Raw genomic sequence first — 14,959 nt, forward strand, 5'->3', positions numbered from 1 at the left:
TATCATTTAAAAACACGCTGCATTGAGAAAATAAACTATTTAAAAAATAATTAACAGGTGCGACCTTTTCTTCGGCAGAAACGTCCGTTCCGTCGTTTTTAATAATTTTTGCTTGAACGTGGAGATAAATCGAATGCAAGTCGATATAATTTTCGCCAGAACCGGATATGTAAAATTCTATCGGGGCACGGCTATCCGATATTGTTGCTACGGGATGAACAATAACTTCTGTAGTATTGTCGATGGCCAGTTGCGTCGAAACGGTGCTAAATAAGTCGAGCTCGCTTTTGGTGCAGGGGCAGGAATTCGGGTCCATTTTCTTATTCCGAAAATATATCGTGTACTTTCCGTCTTTTATTCTGAGTCTGCTTCAGTCTCTTCGGTCGCTTTCGTTTTATACCCGATCCGCCTTGCACTTTTTTAACTACATCATCTTTAATTTCAGAGCCAATATCCTTTAGATGCGATTTTGCCGATTCTTTAAATGATTTCCCCGCAATTACGTCCGATCCAACACCCGACGCAAAATTTAATGCTTTGCGCCCCAGATACGATCCGATTCGGCCCAGAATCGGTACTGATTTTCTAAAAAGATCGGCGAAGAATCCATACCCTCGCTGAATTTGAGGCCCCGCAAAATAACCTCGTCCCGTCAAATGTTGCCTCAAATATAAATCGGGAGTCCATAACGTACCTCCTGCTTGATTACAGTAGTAATTTATACAAGCTTTTGGATCGAGCTTCATTTTGCACTTCTTAAAGACAAACTAATGCTAGATATTAAACTAACAGGTATTTATAACTGTTTAAAAGATAAAATTAATATTGTTTTTCCTCCGAAAAAGACTATCTCTTTTCCGCTCGCAGATCTCAGTTCGATTTCGATTGTTTCGATAAAATTTTTCCTAATAGGAAAATACAAAGGTTTGGAATAAACTTTGACTATCTGATCTTCTTTCGTGCCCATAACGGGTATAACTCTTAATAACGGTGCTGTTATATCTCCTACGTGATGAGAAGAAATAATATTCGAGTAAATAAAAATTTCCGAAATTCCTGCCGACATTTCGATGGGATAGCGACTTATATATTCGCCGGGTGGAAATTTTGTAGCCGTAAATCCGAGAAAATCTTTCAATTCATCTCCAAATTCTACAGAAATATTCCACGGAACTTTTAAAATAATTTTATTATTAGGCAGCAATGCCAGTTTTATATACTTAAAAATGCTAAGAAATTTTTCGGGAGACGAGTATAATCCGATAGGAATAAAGATTTTTTCGTCTTTATAAACTTTCTTAATTACTTCTCTCTTTCTATTTTTCTCCACTAAATTAAAATATTCGTTAGAGTAGTCCTGAGTCGACAGTCGAAAATTATGAGTCGAATTACCCCTTAATACAGTATCTTCGTTAGGTAAGTTTAGCATATAAAGTAATTTCGACGAATCCTTTACGGTGATAAATAACTCGTGCTCGTCTTTTATATTTATATCCACAGTTTGATTATTTTTATCGAAAATAAATTCTGCCAAATTAGAATTTGTTAGACTAACTATGTTCGAATTTATTATATCAAACAATTCAGTTTTATCGCCTTTAATAGAAATTAATGGAATCAAATATGATTTATCCGGCAAAGGCTCGTCTTCTTCTTTCACGCTTTCTTCGATCGTCACAATATACTGATTATTATGATTAGATATATTAAACCAGTTTCTCGGAATAATAGCTTCGGCAAGACCGACGGTCCAATTTCCGTGTAAATTAATAGGAGGACTCATTTTCACCGTGAAATGCGACTGCGTATTCCCCGGAAACAGGTCCATACTTGCATTACTTATCAGCGTCACGAAAAAATCTGATTGCATCATTTTGTTACCTTTTGTAATTCTTCGGTATAAAACCTTCCTTCTAGAATCTCGTTATTCGCATCTTTTAATACGTAAGTCGGAGGATGTGATAGAAATCGGTCGTGAATAACAAATATTTCCTTCGTCCAGCCCGGCAGATATCCGCGACTAAATGTTTTACGTATTTTCGAAATTCGAACTAAATCACCAATATTAAATTTAAATTTACTTTTCCTTTTTATACCGTACAGCCTATCAAAAATCGAACCGTAATGCAAAAGACTAACTTCAGATGGAGCCATCCCGATACTTCTATGAAAACTATTATTATATCCTTTTACAATATCGTTTAATTTATCGATATATTGATAAGAATTACGATAAGTAATTAATCTATATATTTTATTTCGTAAAGTTTTATTTAATCTCTCGACCACCGAAGCCTTAGTATCCGAATGGGTCGAATAGTGATTAATTTTATATTTTTTAAACAAATTTTTTACTAATCTATTATAAAATTCGGTTCCCTTATCGGTTTGCATATTTTTAGGAACATTGCGTTTAAAAATAATTTGAAACGCTTCGGCAACAGACTTAGGTTTTTTATCCTTTATTGGCACAACGTAACAATATTTACTAAATACATCAATTACTGTTAATAAATATTTTATACCGTTATTATATCTAGAAAATTGCTTTAACACAATTAAATCGGCTTGCCATAGGTCGTTAGGATAAAAAGCTTTAGTTTTTCTTCGCGAATATTTAACCCTTACAGGTTTATGCAACGAATAAACAGGTTGAGAAGACAGCCATTTTTCGACAGTAGATCTCGGAAATTTAGAAGCTTTAACTAGTTTACTCACTCCTCCAAACGATGCCGAAGATTTGGGGTTATAATATAACCGTCTCAGTAGTTTCTCCATTCCGGACTCTTCTTCCTCTTTTTCGACGACTTTTTCCACTGGTAAAATACTCTCGGAGAAATTGTAGAAAAAATTTCTTCGGGACTTTCGACTTGTATCGGTTGATATCGCGGCTTTTCGCCGATTTCGGGTAGAGTCGACAAACTTTTATTTCCTATCCACTCTCTAGGAAAATTTAGTTTTCTTACAGCTTCCCAAAACACGTTAAAACCGATAGGCGCAATAGATGTTTTTCGATTGCGAAACAAATGAGATAACAGATCAATTATGTGGCTTCGTGGTACTGGAGTGCCGCTAACTGTTAATTCACCTTTTGTATTCCATCCGTAGTCGTTTTGTCTCAGTTTATCGATTAAATGAGGAATGTATTTTTGATATAGCTGGGGTACAGATATAGTTATTTGTTTAATAAACGCATCCTCACCGTTATCGGAGGTAGGTGGTTTTTCTTCGGGTAGCTCCGGCGGTTTTTCATCGGGCACAACGGATACTCTGACAGGCTCCTTCGGCTTATGGACGGTTCTCTGATATCTCGAAATCAACTGACTTAATAATTTAACTTTACTATCGTCGGATAAATCGGTACTCTCGAGTAATTCTTCGATATTACTTCCAATTCTTATTTCGGGTTTAATTTGATATCCTGCTCAGCAACTCGGGAGGGACCAGAGCCATTTGCTTCGCCATTAGATTCTTTTTCCTATTACTTTACCGATTAATCCTCCTGCCATAGACAATAACGGCGCCAGTAGAAGAGGAAGGAATCCACCCGATTGATTAATCAAAATTTTTTTCTTGATATTTAAAGGAACACGTTTTTCACTTAATTTCCTGATTACTTTTTTATATTTTCGTAATTTATGAACGTCAGCAGGTATATTTCCTCTCAGAAAATTATCGCATATTTCGCACAAAACTTTAACTTGGTCGGAAGTAGCCTCTTTCAATATCGCTCTTCGTTGAGAGGGAGTAGTTTTGGCTAAATGCGCCAACATGTGATAATTTTTCTTTACGTTCTTCATTTTATCGGTAAGTATACCCAATAAATACCTTGTTCGTCCGGAAAACACGAATCCCGCACCGAAAGTTTCTTGTCTGTTTTAGGATGAAAATCCAGCAGCAAATAACCAAAATCCTTTTCTGTCGCTTTTTTATATGCGTCCATAAAAAAATTACATTTTCCTGCGAAAGCTTGGCGTCCCAAACAGCTTACTTGACTTTCGTCTCGATTATTTTTAAACAAAATCAAATAATGCGTATTTAAAGTAATATCTCTCATAATTCTATTTTTCGGAAACAGATTTTGCATTATCAGGATCACGCTTACATTATAATGGTGAGACTCTGTTGTGAACAGAAACGCAGTTTTTGAACTGAGTTCGTGCATCAAATCATCGATTACTACTAAATCCCATCCTTGCACAGATTCAGGTAGGCCGTACATAAATGTAATACCTTTTTCATCTCGAAAAAACGGTAAGTATACAGAATAACACCATAAAACTTTCTTTAACTGTTTTTCATAAATTTTACAACGAATAATTTTTCTTACTAACGTAGTCTTTCCACATTGCGACGGTCCGGCGATTATGCAGTTACTCGGGTGCTTAAAATACATGTCAATCGATTTTACTGACTTTAGCAAATTTATAATGTTTCAATCCGCAATTTATCTCTCTAAATATTAATATATTCTTTTTATTCTTTTCAACGTAAACTTCTCTCATAACATCCGAACAATCTTCGAACGAATAATATAATTTATTACTAACGTCGTTAATTCTTCCGTCTTCATCAACAATTACAAAACCGAACTTTCCATCTTCCTTCCATATATCTCCGTTAACTTTAAAATAACGCAAAACAACGGGAAAATTATCGGGAATATCGAGTGAAAAATTATTTACCGCAGCTATACAGGCGTCCAGAGACTTGTACAACCGAGGAGAAACAGAATAATTTCTGTCGCTGTCGTAGGTAAAAATAAAGCCGTATGCTTCCATGTTCGATCCTGGCATTAAAATAAATTCTAACGTATGTTAAAAATTTATATATGTCGACAATCAACCAATCACATTTTATAGTAAGTATGTCAAAAGGTATTTGTAATACATTATGAAACCGGAGGTTCTCTGGGATGCAGGCAGGCTTCAAACCAATAATTTTGAAGCATTGTGTAAATTAACTTTTATTTATTTAGTTAAAACCGGTGACAACCATTGTTTAAAATATTTTTATTCTCCTGTTTAGCTCTTTAAATGTATTCTCCGAGAAAAAATCATGCCCGCTAATGGTGAGTAAAATAATTTACAAAGATGTTTTCTAGATAAAACTTACAGATGGGTGCTTATTTTAAAATAATATATTTATTTAGAAAACTTACAGATGAGCCACAAAACGAATCCGAATATTGTTTTGTATGCAATTACTATATGTACTCAAATAATATTTATTTGTAGATAAGAAACCATCCTCAATCGAGTGGAACGAAGACGTCTTCGCTGGGACGAGGCGATTTAAATTTCTTTGTAATACAAATTTATTTTACCTAGTCAATTTGTTTAGCGCTCCACTTAGCAAGTTGACTAGATAAAATAAATTCTACCATACTTGATAAATAAAAATTATTTATAAAAGGTGAAAATTTATTTACTTAACAATTTTGTGATCCGTACATTATATCAAAAGTAAGTCAACCAACTTACTCTGAAAATTTCGCGATCTAAAAATTATTTACTCGACAAAGTAAAATAATTTCTAACACTTAAATTAATATCGAACTTATAAACGCGTGTGTTATTTACTCGAGAAGGTAAGTCAAAAATTTCGCGATCTAAAAATTATTTACTCGACAAAGTAAAATAATTTCTAACACTTAAATTAATATCGAACTTATAAACGCGTGTGTTATTTACTCGAAGTAAGTCAAAAATTTCGCGATCTAAAAATTATTTACTCGACAAAGTAAAATAATTTCTAACACTTAAATTAATATCGAACTTATAAACGCGTGTGTTATTTACTCGAGAAGGTAAGTCAAAAATTTCGCGATCTAAAAATTATTTACTCGACAAAGTAAAATAATTTCTAACACTTAAATTAATATCGAACTTATAAACGCGTGTGTTATTTACTCGAGAAGGTAAGTCAAAAATTTCGCGATCTAAAAATTATTTACTCGACAAAGTAAAATAATTTCTAACACTTAAATTAATATCGAACTTATAAACGCGTGTGTTATTTACTCGAGAAGGTAAGTCAAAAATTTCGCGATCTAAAAATTATTTACTCGACAAAGTAAAATAATTTCTAACACTTAAATTAATATCGAACTTATAAACGCGTGTGTTATTTACTCGAGAAGGTAAGTCAAAAATTTCGCGATCTAAAAATTATTTACTCGACAAAGTAAAATAATTTCTAACACTTAAATTAATATCGAACTTATAAACGCGTGTGTTATTTACTCGAGAAGGTAAGTCAAAAATTTCGCGATCTAAAAATTATTTACTCGACAAAGTAAAATAATTTCTAACACTTAAATTAATATCGAACTTATAAACGCGTGTGTTATTTACTCGAGAAGGTAAGTCAAAAATTTCGCGATCTAAAAATTATTTACTCGACAAAGTAAAATAATTTCTAACACTTAAATTAATATCGAACTTATAAACGCGTGTGTTATTTACTCGAGAAGGTAAGTCAAAAATTTCGCGATCTAAAAATTATTTACTCGACAAAGTAAAATAATTTCTAACACTTAAATTAATATCGAACTTATAAACGCGTGTGTTATTTACTCAAGTCAAAAATTTCGCGATCTAAAAATTATTTACTCGACAAAGTAAAATAATTTCTAACACTTAAATTATATTTATCAACGAAGGTAAGTAATCAAAAATTTCGCGATCTAAAAATTATTTACTCGACAAAGTAAAATAATTTCTAACACTTAAATTTATTTACTCAACAAGGTAAGTCTAAAAATTTCGCGATCTAAAAATTATTTACTCGACAAAGTAAAATAATTTCTAACACTTAAATTAATATCGAACTTATAAACGCGTGTGTTATTTACTCGAGAAGGTAAGTCAAAAATTTCGCGATCTAAAAATTATTTACTCGACAAAGTAAAATAATTTCTAACACTTAAATTAATATCGAACTTATAAACGCGTGTGTTATTTACTCGAGAAGGTAAGTCAAAAATTTCGCGATCTAAAAATTATTTACTCGACAAAGTAAAATAATTTCTAACACTTAAATTAATATCGAACTTATAAACGCGTGTGTTATTTACTCGAGAAGGTAAGTCAAAAATTTCGCGATCTAAAAATTATTTACTCGACAAAGTAAAATAATTTCTAACACTTAAATTAATATCGAACTTATAAACGCGTGTGTTATTTACTCGAGAAGGTAAGTCAAAAATTTCGCGATCTAAAAATTATTTACTCGACAAAGTAAAATAATTTCTAACACTTAAATTAATATCGAACTTATAAACGCGTGTGTTATTTACTCGAGAAGGTAAGTCAAAAATTTCGCGATCTAAAAATTATTTACTCGACAAAGTAAAATAATTTCTAACACTTAAATTAATATCGAACTTATAAACGCGTGTGTTATTTACTCGAGAAGGTAAGTCAAAAATTTCGCGATCTAAAAATTATTTACTCGACAAAGTAAAATAATTTCTAACACTTAAATTAATATCGAACTTATAAACGCGTGTGTTATTTACTCGAGAAGGTAAGTCAAAAATTTCGCGATCTAAAAATTATTTACTCGACAAAGTAAAATAATTTCTAACACTTAAATTAATATCGAACTTATAAACGCGTGTGTTATTTACTCGAGAAGGTAAGTCAAAAATTTCGCGATCTAAAAATTATTTACTCGACAAAGTAAAATAATTTCTAACACTTAAATTAATATCGAACTTATAAACGCGTGTGTTATTTACTCGAGAAGGTAAGTCAAAAATTTCGCGATCTAAAAATTATTTACTCGACAAAGTAAAATAATTTCTAACACTTAAATTAATATCGAACTTATAAACGCGTGTGTTATTTACTCGAGAAGGTAAGTCAAAAATTTCGCGATCTAAAAATTATTTACTCGACAAAGTAAAATAATTTCTAACACTTAAATTAATATCGAACTTATAAACGCGTGTGTTATTTACTCGAGAAGGTAAGTCAAAAATTTCGCGATCTAAAAATTATTTACTCGACAAAGTAAAATAATTTCTAACACTTAAATTAATATCGAACTTATAAACGCGTGTGTTATTTACTCGAGAAGGTAAGTCAAAAATTTCGCGATCTAAAAATTATTTACTCGACAAAGTAAAATAATTTCTAACACTTAAATTAATATCGAACTTATAAACGCGTGTGTTATTTACTCGAGAAGGTAAGTCAAAAATTTCGCGATCTAAAAATTATTTACTCGACAAAGTAAAATAATTTCTAACACTTAAATTAATATCGAACTTATAAACGCGTGTGTTATTTACTCGAGAAGGTAAGTCAAAAATTTCGCGATCTAAAAATTATTTACTCGACAAAGTAAAATAATTTCTAACACTTAAATTAATATCGAACTTATAAACGCGTGTGTTATTTACTCGAGAAGGTAAGTCAAAAATTTCGCGATCTAAAAATTATTTACTCGACAAAGTAAAATAATTTCTAACACTTAAATTAATATCGAACTTATAAACGCGTGTGTTATTTACTCGAGAGTAAGTCAAAAATTTCGCGATCTAAAAATTATTTACTCGACAAAGTAAAATAATTTCTAACACTTAAATTAATATCGAACTTATAAACGCGTGTGTTATTTACTCGAGAAGGTAAGTCAAAAATTTCGCGATCTAAAAATTATTTACTCGACAAAGTAAAATAATTTCTAACACTTAAATTAATATCGAACTTATAAACGCGTGTGTTATTTACTCGAGAAGGTAAGTCAAAAATTTCGCGATCTAAAAATTATTTACTCGACAAAGTAAAATAATTTCTAACACTTAAATTAATATCGAACTTATAAACGCGTGTGTTATTTACTCGAGAAGGTAAGTCAAAAATTTCGCGATCTAAAAATTATTTACTCGACAAAGTAAAATAATTTCTAACACTTAAATTAATATCGAACTTATAAACGCGTGTGTTATTTACTAAGTCAAAAATTTCGCGATCTAAAAATTATTTACTCGACAAAGTAAAATAATTTCTAACACTTAAATTAATATCGAACTTATAAACGCGTGTGTTATTTACTCGAGAAGGTAAGTCAAAAATTTCGCGATCTAAAAATTATTTACTCGACAAAGTAAAATAATTTCTAACACTTAAATTAATATCGAACTTATAAACGCGTGTGTTATTTACTCGAGAAGGTAAGTCAAAAATTTCGCGATCTAAAAATTATTTACTCGACAAAGTAAAATAATTTCTAACACTTAAATTAATATCGAACTTATAAACGCGTGTGTTATTTACTAAGTCAAAAATTTCGCGATCTAAAAATTATTTACTCGACAAAGTAAAATAATTTCTAACACTTAAATTAATATCGAACTTATAAACGCGTGTGTTATTTACTCGAGAAGGTAAGTCAAAAATTTCGCGATCTAAAAATTATTTACTCGACAAAGTAAAATAATTTCTAACACTTAAATTAATATCGAACTTATAAACGCGTGTGTTATTTACTCGAGAAGGTAAGTCAAAAATTTCGCGATCTAAAAATTATTTACTCGACAAAGTAAAATAATTTCTAACACTTAAATTAATATCGAACTTATAAACGCGTGTGTTATTTATCGAGGTAAGTCAAAAATTTCGCGATCTAAAAATTATTTACTCGACAAAGTAAAATAATTTCTAACACTTAAATTAATATCGAACTTATAAACGCGTGTGTTATTTACTCGAAGGTAAGTCAAAAATTTCGCGATCTAAAAATTATTTACTCGACAAAGTAAAATAATTTCTAACACTTAAATTAATATCGAACTTATAAACGCGTGTGTTATTTACTCGAGAAGGTAAGTCAAAAATTTCGCGATCTAAAAATTATTTACTCGACAAAGTAAAATAATTTCTAACACTTAAATTAATATCGAACTTATAAACGCGTGTGTTATTTACTCGAGAAGGTAAGTCAAAAATTTCGCGATCTAAAAATTATTTACTCGACAAAGTAAAATAATTTCTAACACTTAAATTAATATCGAACTTATAAACGCGTGTGTTATTTACTAAGTCAAAAATTTCGCGATCTAAAAATTATTTACTCGACAAAGTAAAATAATTTCTAACACTTAAATTAATATCGAACTTATAAACGCGTGTGTTATTTACTCGAAGGTAAGTCAAAAATTTCGCGATCTAAAAATTATTTACTCGACAAAGTAAAATAATTTCTAACACTTAAATTAATATCGAACTTATAAACGCGTGTGTTATTTACTCGAAGTATCAAAAATTTCGCGATCTAAAAATTATTTACTCGACAAAGTAAAATAATTTCTAACACTTAAATTAATATCGAACTTATAAACGCGTGTGTTATTTACTCGAGAAGGTAAGTCAAAAATTTCGCGATCTAAAAATTATTTACTCGACAAAGTAAAATAATTTCTAACACTTAAATTAATATCGAACTTATAAACGCGTGTGTTATTTACTAAGTCAAAAATTTCGCGATCTAAAAATTATTTACTCGACAAAGTAAAATAATTTCTAACACTTAAATTAATATCGAACTTATAAACGCGTGTGTTATTTACTCGAGAAGGTAAGTCAAAAATTTCGCGATCTAAAAATTATTTACTCGACAAAGTAAAATAATTTCTAACACTTAAATTAATATCGAACTTATAAACGCGTGTGTTATTTACTCGAAGTCAAAAATTTCGCGATCTAAAAATTATTTACTCGACAAAGTAAAATAATTTCTAACACTTAAATTAATATCGAACTTATAAACGCGTGTGTTATTTACTCGAGAAGGTAAGTCAAAAATTTCGCGATCTAAAAATTATTTACTCGACAAAGTAAAATAATTTCTAACACTTAAATTAATATCGAACTTATAAACGCGTGTGTTATTTACCTAAGTCAAAAATTTCGCGATCTAAAAATTATTTACTCGACAAAGTAAAATAATTTCTAACACTTAAATTAATATCGAACTTATAAACGCGTGTGTTATTTACTCGAGAAGGTAAGTCAAAAATTTCGCGATCTAAAAATTATTTACTCGACAAAGTAAAATAATTTCTAACACTTAAATTAATATCGAACTTATAAACGCGTGTGTTATTTACTCGAGAAGGTAAGTCAAAAATTTCGCGATCTAAAAATTATTTACTCGACAAAGTAAAATAATTTCTAACACTTAAATTAATATCGAACTTATAAACGCGTGTGTTATTTACTCGAGAAGGTAAGTCAAAAATTTCGCGATCTAAAAATTATTTACTCGACAAAGTAAAATAATTTCTAACACTTAAATTAATATCGAACTTATAAACGCGTGTGTTATTTACTCGAGAAGGTAAGTCAAAAATTTCGCGATCTAAAAATTATTTACTCGACAAAGTAAAATAATTTCTAACACTTAAATTAATATCGAACTTATAAACGCGTGTGTTATTTACTCGTAAGTCAAAAATTTCGCGATCTAAAAATTATTTACTCGACAAAGTAAAATAATTTCTAACACTTAAATTAATATCGAACTTATAAACGCGTGTGTTATTTACTCGAGAAGGTAAGTCAAAAATTTCGCGATCTAAAAATTATTTACTCGACAAAGTAAAATAATTTCTAACACTTAAATTAATATCGAACTTATAAACGCGTGTGTTATTTACTCGAGAAGGTAAGTCAAAAATTTCGCGATCTAAAAATTATTTACTCGACAAAGTAAAATAATTTCTAACACTTAAATTAATATCGAACTTATAAACGCGTGTGTTATTTACTCGAGAAGGTAAGTCAAAAATTTCGCGATCTAAAAATTATTTACTCGACAAAGTAAAATAATTTCTAACACTTAAATTAATATCGAACTTATAAACGCGTGTGTTATTTACTCGAGAAGGTAAGTCAAAAATTTCGCGATCTAAAAATTATTTACTCGACAAAGTAAAATAATTTCTAACACTTAAATTAATATCGAACTTATAAACGCGTGTGTTATTTACTCGAGAAGGTAAGTCAAAAATTTCGCGATCTAAAAATTATTTACTCGACAAAGTAAAATAATTTCTAACACTTAAATTAATATCGAACTTATAAACGCGTGTGTTATTTACTCGAGAAGGTAAGTCAAAAATTTCGCGATCTAAAAATTATTTACTCGACAAAGTAAAATAATTTCTAACACTTAAATTAATATCGAACTTATAAACGCGTGTGTTATTTACTCGAGAAGGTAAGTCAAAAATTTCGCGATCTAAAAATTATTTACTCGACAAAGTAAAATAATTTCTAACACTTAAATTAATATCGAACTTATAAACGCGTGTGTTATTTACTCGAGAAGGTAAGTCAAAAATTTCGCGATCTAAAAATTATTTACTCGACAAAGTAAAATAATTTCTAACACTTAAATTAATATCGAACTTATAAACGCGTGTGTTATTTACTCGAGAAGGTAAGTCAAAAATTTCGCGATCTAAAAATTATTTACTCGACAAAGTAAAATAATTTCTAACACTTAAATTAATATCGAACTTATAAACGCGTGTGTTATTTACTCGAGAAGGTAAGTCAAAAATTTCGCGATCTAAAAATTATTTACTCGACAAAGTAAAATAATTTCTAACACTTAAATTAATATCGAACTTATAAACGCGTGTGTTATTTACTCGAGAAGGTAAGTCAAAAATTTCGCGATCTAAAAATTATTTACTCGACAAAGTAAAATAATTTCTAACACTTAAATTAATATCGAACTTATAAACGCGTGTGTTATTTACTCGAGAAGGTAAGTCAAAAATTTCGCGATCTAAAAATTATTTACTCGACAAAGTAAAATAATTTCTAACACTTAAATTAATATCGAACTTATAAACGCGTGTGTTATTTACTCGAGAAGGTAAGTCAAAAATTTCGCGATCTAAAAATTATTTACTCGACAAAGTAAAATAATTTCTAACACTTAAATTAATATCGAACTTATAAACGCGTGTGTTATTTACTCGAGAAGGTAAGTCAAAAATTTCGCGATCTAAAAATTATTTACTCGACAAAGTAAAATAATTTCTAACACTTAAATTAATATCGAACTTATAAACGCGTGTGTTATTTACTCGAGAAGGTAAGTCAAAAATTTCGCGATCTAAAAATTATTTACTCGACAAAGTAAAATAATTTCTAACACTTAAATTAATATCGAACTTATAAACGCGTGTTTTATTTACTCGAGAAGGTAAGTCAAAAATTTCGCGATCTAAAAATTATTTACTCGACAAAGTAAAATAATTTCTAACACTTAAATTAATATCGAACTTATAAACGCGTGTGTTATTTACTCGAGAAGGTAAGTCAAAAATTTCGCGATCTAAAAATTATTTACTCGACAAAGTAAAATAATTTCTAACACTTAAATTAATATCGAACTTATAAACGCGTGTGTTATTTACTCGAGAAGGTAAGTCAAAAATTTCGCGATCTAAAAATTATTTACTCGACAAAGTAAAATAATTTCTAACACTTAAATTAATATCGAACTTATAAACGCGTGTGTTATTTACTCGAGAAGGTAAGTCAAAAATTTCGCGATCTAAAAATTATTTACTCGACAAAGTAAAATAATTTCTAACACTTAAATTAATATCGAACTTATAAACGCGTGTGTTATTTACTCGAGAAGGTAAGTCAAAAATTTCGCGATCTAAAAATTATTTACTCGACAAAGTAAAATAATTTCTAACACTTAAATTAATATCGAACTTATAAACGCGTGTGTTATTTACTCGAGAAGGTAAGTCAAAAATTTCGCGATCTAAAAATTATTTACTCGACAAAGTAAAATAATTTCTAACACTTAAATTAATATCGAACTTATAAACGCGTGTGTTATTTACTCGAGAAGGTAAGTCAAAAATTTCGCGATCTAAAAATTATTTACTCGACAAAGTAAAATAATTTCTAACACTTAAATTAATATCGAACTTATAAACGCGTGTGTTATTTACTCGAGAAGGTAAGTCAAAAATTTCGCGATCTAAAAATTATTTACTCGACAAAGTAAAATAATTTCTAACACTTAAATTAATATCGAACTTATAAACGCGTGTGTTATTTACTCGAGAAGGTAAGTCAAAAATTTCGCGATCTAAAAATTATTTACTCGACAAAGTAAAATAATTTCTAACACTTAAATTAATATCGAACTTATAAACGCGTGTGTTATTTACTCGAGAAGGTAAGTCAAAAATTTCGCGATCTAAAAATTATTTACTCGACAAAGTAAAATAATTTCTAACACTTAAATTAATATCGAACTTATAAACGCGTGTGTTATTTACTCGAGAAGGTAAGTCAAAAATTTCGCGATCTAAAAATTATTTACTCGACAAAGTAAAATAATTTCTAACACTTAAATTAATATCGAACTTATAAACGCGTGTGTTATTTACTCGAGAAGGTAAGTCAAAAATTTCGCGATCTAAAAATTATTTACTCGACAAAGTAAAATAATTTCTAACACTTAAATTAATATCGAACTTATAAACGCGTGTGTTATTTACTCGAGAAGGTAAGTCAAAAATTTCGCGATCTAAAAATTATTTACTCGACAAAGTAAAATAATTTCTAACACTTAAATTAATATCGAACTTATAAACGCGTGTGTTATTTACTCGAGAAGGTAAGTCAAAAATTTCGCGATCTAAAAATTATTTACTCGACAAAGTAAAATAATTTCTAACACTTAAATTAATATCGAACTTATAAACGCGTGTGTTATTTACTCGAGAAGGTAAGTCAAAAATTTCGCGATCTAAAAATTATTATCAACTAATTTTGTGATTCGTGCCACTCATACATGTTATCGTACGAGAAAATTTTGTGATTCGTGCTACTCATACATGTTATCGTACGGGAAAGTTTTGTGATTCGTGCTACTCATACATGTTATCCTATGGGATTTAAAA

The 14,959-nt window shown here is 29.7% G+C and overlaps 1 long non-coding RNA gene across 1 annotated transcript; it reads left to right on the forward strand.

Moving 5' to 3' along the window:
• Positions 1-4,558: 4,558 nt before the first annotated feature.
• Positions 4,559-5,150, forward strand: LOC136972109 (uncharacterized). Its single transcript, XR_010880283.1, has 2 exons — positions 4,559-4,954; positions 5,029-5,150. It is a non-coding gene; the product is annotated as an uncharacterized lncRNA (long non-coding RNA).
• The last annotated feature ends 9,809 nt before the right edge of the window (positions 5,151-14,959 follow it).

Source organism: Centruroides vittatus, unplaced genomic scaffold (assembly GCF_030686945.1).
Source record: "Centruroides vittatus isolate TY-2023 unplaced genomic scaffold, ASM3068694v2 contig_2799, whole genome shotgun sequence".
NCBI lineage: Eukaryota > Metazoa > Arthropoda > Arachnida > Scorpiones > Buthidae > Centruroides > Centruroides vittatus.